Below are 6,543 nucleotides of genomic sequence, written 5' to 3'. Positions count from 1 at the left end.
GACACTTTGAAGAATACACAGGAGCTGAGAATGAAGCTGGAACACAACCTGGGACCAGCAGGCACCAGCCATGTACCTTCCCAGCTAACAGAGGTTTTCCGGACACAATTGGCCTTCCTTCAGCAAAGGTACCCTATTGTTGATGCCTTCATTTGGACATTTTCATGGCCTTGAAACTGTAATTTTGTGACCAAATAAGCCCCCTTTATAAAAGCCAGTCCATTTCTGGCATTTTGCATAAAGGCAATATTAGCGAACAGGAACAGTGACCATGCCCTTAAATATGACTCCTTAATGCCTCCTAGAAGAATATCTGTCATGTATGGAATTATTATATGCCAGAGATTTTACACATATTATTGCTGGTTCTCACAAAAATCTTGTCAGCTTGCTATAATCATTCTCATTTAACACGTGGAAAAATTCGGACAATGTTGAATTACTGCTTAATTTCACAGTTTGAAGCTTAACATACCATATTTTGTTATGCACTAAGGAATAGCAAAATTAAAATCATGTCCCTTTAATAAATCTACTATTTGTTGAAAAACATACTGGTGCTTGCTTTATTACAAATGAAGAAAAAAATATTGACAAAGTAAGTAAATAACTGGGTTAAAAGTCTTAGGTGTAATTACCAATTCTTTTAAGAATTAGCAATCATATTTGTGATTAATTGTTGGAAACAGTTTTCATGCCTGCTAGTCATTTTATTATTATTAATCTTTTAATTTTAAAAAGTCTGCTTTCATTGAGGTAGTTCCACTAAAAAAGAAAAGTTAACTCTGTCCCAGAAATAATTTTCTCAGGTTGATTTTATTGCCAACAGAAGACAATATGCTCCATACAGATTTTTGACTATATACTACAATATTCTTATCCCTAGATTCACCTTTACCACTTAAATATATGCTAAGTTTTGTTTAATTTGTTAATTTAGATGAATATATTTTTTAATTACCTGCAAGGTGTGGTGAGCCAGAGCAATTTTATGCTTCATATGGTGTTCATAATTTGGCATACTCCATTCATGAAAAGACCGAAAGCATGGAGTTTAAACAGATGTCTTACTTGTATAACTCCACAATACATTGGCGGATTTTTCATCATGAACTCTGAGACATTCTTCTTTTCAGGATGGTGGAAGAAGAGACAGGCTTGATAAATGTCTGGGAGAAAAAATAAATCAGTGCAGCTGTGACCCAGGTCAGGATTATTCTTAATATTCACAATTAATTTCTGGAGAGCAGCTTGTTTACAACATTACCAGCTGCTCCTTAACAACTATATGCACATTTTGGCAACTGCAGACTTAGTAATTTGCTCTACTCTCATGAAATGCAAGAGGTGAAATCATCTTGTATGATTTTCTTTTTTTTCCCTTTGCTCGCTTCCTTTACAGTGATAATGCCTGTTATCCTATGAACTGTGCCTAAGTGTAAACTAAGAATGATGTGACACCCAAGCTATGAATGAACGTATTTCCAGGGGGGATTTATGTCTTAATTATAATTTGGATGAATGGCAGAGATAAACCTTTCAATGAGGTTATGTTGGTTTTTCCCCCTTTGGTTCTGAACCTCGGTAGAGATCATTTCTATTTCATTTTTGTTAAGTCATATATGTACATTGTTTAAAGTTGTGTAGACATCAGGTGAAATTATATTATTTTAGATTCCATCAGGGATGACTTAAATCAGCAATAAAAACATTATGTGATACCATTTTTATGAATTTTTTATGGAAGTGAACAGTTGGAAACAGTGCATGCTTTTTCACTATGCAAGGTTACTCTCTCTTCAGACTGAATCTGTTCAGAATCTGTTTTCATAAAATTTTGCCCAGAGGCTAACGGATGAACTAGACGGCCTCTTGACATCAACTCCTACTACACAATTTGGGGCTAGGACTCCATAACTAGAATTTCTGATACCAGAGATACACAAATTAAGAAAATGTAGAAGTACGATTTGACTATTATTCAAGTACTTTAAAAAATGGGGCAACATCACAAAGTTTTGGAAACAGAAGGCCTTTGGAAGGACACAGACCTTGTTTATATTTATATCTTATGAATTGCAAGCCATATTTTCTAAACTGGCCTAATATTTCCGAGTTTCATTAGTGGAAATAAGGCATATGCATATACTCTATAGGATTACTGAAATATAGGTTCAAATATCTAGGAGGAAGTTGGTTAGGAATTTTAAGTTTTAAAGAGAAAATAGCATATTTTCCTGTTTTCTAAAATATATTTGAGGCAGATTAAGAATTAAATGATGTGGGTAAGGATGGAGGGATCTCATAAGGGTTATATGAAGATACACAGTGTAAGTAAGTAGTTACACAGTAATCAATCTTTATTCTAGGCACTGGATATTTAAGGAAATAATATAAAAGACCAATTCATAACTTATTTTATAGATATTAAAATAATCAGTTTATGTTGTTAATAAAACAGGCAAAGGCTTGTCGACATGGTTTTGTCATTGTTGACTTTTAGTGGGGAGCATATATTTTTGGACAAATTCAAATTTCATTAATATATGTTCACAATACCTAGTCTCTGAAATTTTGTGGATTAGTTGGTGGAGGTAGGGTAGAAAATGATTTTCTTTAAAACATCTCAAATATTTCATGTATGTATTTGTAAATGTCAACTCCAGAAATAGCATCACTTAAATCATTTGTCATTAGTTATGTTTTGCATTTCAATCTCTAACAGAGGGAAAGAGAAGAGTTCAATGCCTCACCATGATTGAGTTTTTATATTTTATATCTTTTCTATATTCCGTAATGGTTTATATGGAATGTATTAGGACAAACAATGGTTTGCACATTGTGTATTCATAATTGTAAAATATTGTTTTTATCCTATTTTTTATTGCCTTGCTTTGAATTTTTTCAATTCATCTTATAGTGATATTGCTACCAATGCTTTTTTTCTTAGTCTTCTATCCATTTCCCTGCCACATCTTTACTACTATATATATTTAATGGTCCCATGTCTTTTTTTTTTTTTTTTAGTTCTCACCAATAGAACATTCTAGGTTATTAACCCAGTTTGAAAGTTCCTTCTTTTGGTTTTATTTATTTGTTCATTTTATAAAGAAATTTCAGGCACTTAAATTAAATATTTTCAATATCTCTGCCTTATGCAGGATAAATCCAAAGTCCCTACCCTGGACTAGCTGGTCCATTTGAATCAGCCTCTCCCTACTTATCTGATCTCATTTCTCAACACCCTTTCCTTCTTTTACCATGCTCGTATTTCAAGGACTCCCCTTCTATTCTCAAATTCTCCATCCTCTTTCATGCCTAGAATTTGCACATGATGTTGTTTCCTCTGCCCAGAATGAATTTCCACGGGCTGGTAAAATTGTTGGCTTGGTCTCTTCATTCAGGTTTCAGCTCCAGAATTTCCTTATTCCAAAAGCCTCCTGTAATCATGTTCTGTCACACTGCCAGCCCCTGCTTTGTAACTTCTACTCACTGTCTATCGTATTATTCTATTTCTTCCATAGCCCACATTATCAATACCTGAAATGAATTCTTTGTCATGATTTACTTCCAGATTAGCCCTGTCCAATAAAATGCTTTGTGATGATGGAAATAGTCTAGCCCTTCCTTATCCAATAGAGCAGCACCAACCACGTGTGCCTATCGAGCACTGTGTGGTCACCAAGAATGCGCAACTAAATTATTCATTTTATTTAATTTTGATTCATTGAAGTTTAAAATTAAATAACCACATGTGGCTAATGACTACCATATTAGGCAGCACAATTTGAGATTCACTGTCTCCTCCACTGAATGCAAAAGTTCATCATAAGAAATAACTTTTCTGTGAAAAGTATCATTTTTACAACATTGTATTTAGAATGTTCTTACCACCAGGCAATAGGAAGTACATAAAATATTTGTAAAGTTAGTAAATGAATAAATGCATGAATGAATAAGACAGTTTAATTTATTAATATTTATTATATTTATAAATTTGCTCTGTTTGAATACTGCCTTCTTATCTAAGATCAGCATAATTGTTTCTTTTTCCCCTTCTCCTAAATTGAATTGATCAAATCTTCTCCTTTTGTTTTCTTCTAATGTATTAGGTTTTTCTAATAATACTTGTTAATATATATTAAATTCTATTAATTAATGTAAGATATTTTCTGCATGTTTCACATGCTTTAAATCATATGAAGTTCACAATAACCCTGTGAAGCAAGCTTCATAATTATCCACATTCTGCAGATACAGAACCTGAGACCTGAGGTGTGTGACATGTCTAAATTACCCATTTCATAAGAGGAAGTACAGCCCCAGAGACCCAACTCTTGACCCTTTTGCTACATTACATCTGAATTTGAAACCTTATTTCTGTTATGGTAGTTGCTACCCATAACTTTATGAACCCATCTGAAACTATATTCAATACCAAAAGTCTCTATAAAACTTTCCTTCCTAGCAGCTTCCACCCTCTACTCTCACCCTTGTCCCAATCTGACAGATGTGCTGAACTAATTAGGAACTGGAGACCATTGGGAAAGAAGGAGAAAGAAAAATCATCTCTGTGCATGATCCTGAGGGAATGCCAGGAGAACAAAGTAAGCCATATGTGGTCTTACTGTCTCATCCCTGATCAGCTCACCCAAAAATACAAGGAAAGTGAACTCTGTTTTTTTCCCATCACACATTCCATTATGCATCAAAATTGATGAATTGGTAAACAAATGAAGCAAATCTGATAAACAATTAAATGGTGTGCTGGTTTGTATATATTATGCTCCCCAGAAAAAGCCATAGTCTTTGATGTAATCTTGTGGGGGGCAGACGTATTAGTGTTGAATAGATTAGAATTCTTTGATTGAGTGTTTCCATGGAGATGTGACCCAACTATAGGTGATAACTCTGATTAGATAATTTCCATGGAGGCGTACCCCACCCCCTCCTATTCAGCATGGGTCTTGATTAGTTCACTGGAGCCCTATAAAAGCTCAGACAGGAGTGAGCTTGCTACAGCCAAGAGGGATACTGAAGAGCTGCAGATGAGAGACAGTTTGAAGACAGCCATTGAAAGCAGACTTTTGCTCCAGAGAAACCAAGAGAGGAAAAACACCCCAAGAGCAACTAAGAGTGACATTTTTGAGGAAATGCAGCCTAAAGAGGAATGTCCTGGGAGAAAGCCATTTTGTAACCAGAACTCTGGAACAGACGCCAGCCACGTGACTTCCCAGCTAACAGAGGTTTTCCAGATGCCATTGGCCATCCTCCAGTGAAGATACCCAATTGTTGATGCATTACCTTGGACGTTTTATGGCCTTAAGACTGTAACTTTGTAACCAAATAAACCCCCTTTAAAAAATTCAATCTATTTCTGGGGTTTTGCGAAAAGGCAGCATTAGCAAACTGGAACAAATGGCATGGTAATATTACTGATCTATCTAGAGTCAACAAGAAAACCAAATGCTCTTCAGTAGCCCCAAAATTTCAAAAATGCTCATGTTGTGATGTACATTATGTATACAAAATCAAACCCATATTTTGGCTCCATCTGCATTTTTAACTTGTCTCCCCTGGGGCTAGCTGTGCCAGGGTGCTGCCTACAGTTATACCCAAATTAGGCTTGTCTCTCCATCATTTATTTAACATGTCATTAGTGTCACTGTAATTTGAATTTGGAGCCCACACAGCCCAACTTTGAAACCTGTGTAGTTCTTCCTTTGTGATGACTCTAAAGCAACTTGATTTTCTTCCAAATGTGCAGAAGATGTTTCTGTGATCAAAATTATACAAAGAACCAAATGTTTACTTTGTGCTCTGTCTTATAAACACCAGTTGGTGTTAATCTGACCTTCACTATTGTTATCTTCAGGGATTATTTTTATTATGCAAGCTTCTTTTACCTCAGTTTTTTTTTTCCAAAATATGATTTGAATTTAAGCATACTACTATATTTCATTAGTTTACTTTTCATCATTTTACTCACAAAATATAGAAATACATAAATAGGTATGTAGAAATATGTAAATTCCAATCCAGATGGATTAAAGTTCTGCTTGGCAAAAACAATAGTTTCAAACACATAGGAAATGTAGGTGGCTAATTTTTAGACCTGAGGTAGGAAAGGATTTTGAATGAGATGTGAAAGAAAATTTGACTTATTAAAATTAAGCACACTGAAAGATAGGAAAGATATAGGTTTTAACAGTAGGAAAGGTATCTGCAACAGATACAACCAACAAAGGATTCATATCAATAATAAATAATTTCACAAATGAATAAAAGCAGCATAAAGAACTGGAGAGAGAATCAAAAGAGGAATGCAAATTTATATTCCAAAGATTAGAAAACACACTAGCCAATTAACATATAAAAAGATGTACAAACTCCAATCACAAAATCCAATTGCCTTTTTTTACCTTTATTTTACTGTGATTTTCTGTGGCATGGGACAATGAGCAACTTTAGGGTATATAATGCTAAGGTAGGTGATTGTTGACCATATTAATCAGATCTTCTGCCCTTAAGATATTTGCAAAA

This window comes from Choloepus didactylus, chromosome 12, assembly GCF_015220235.1.
Source record: "Choloepus didactylus isolate mChoDid1 chromosome 12, mChoDid1.pri, whole genome shotgun sequence".
NCBI classification, from domain to species: domain Eukaryota; kingdom Metazoa; phylum Chordata; class Mammalia; order Pilosa; family Megalonychidae; genus Choloepus; species Choloepus didactylus.
This window is presented reverse-complemented; position numbering follows the sequence as displayed.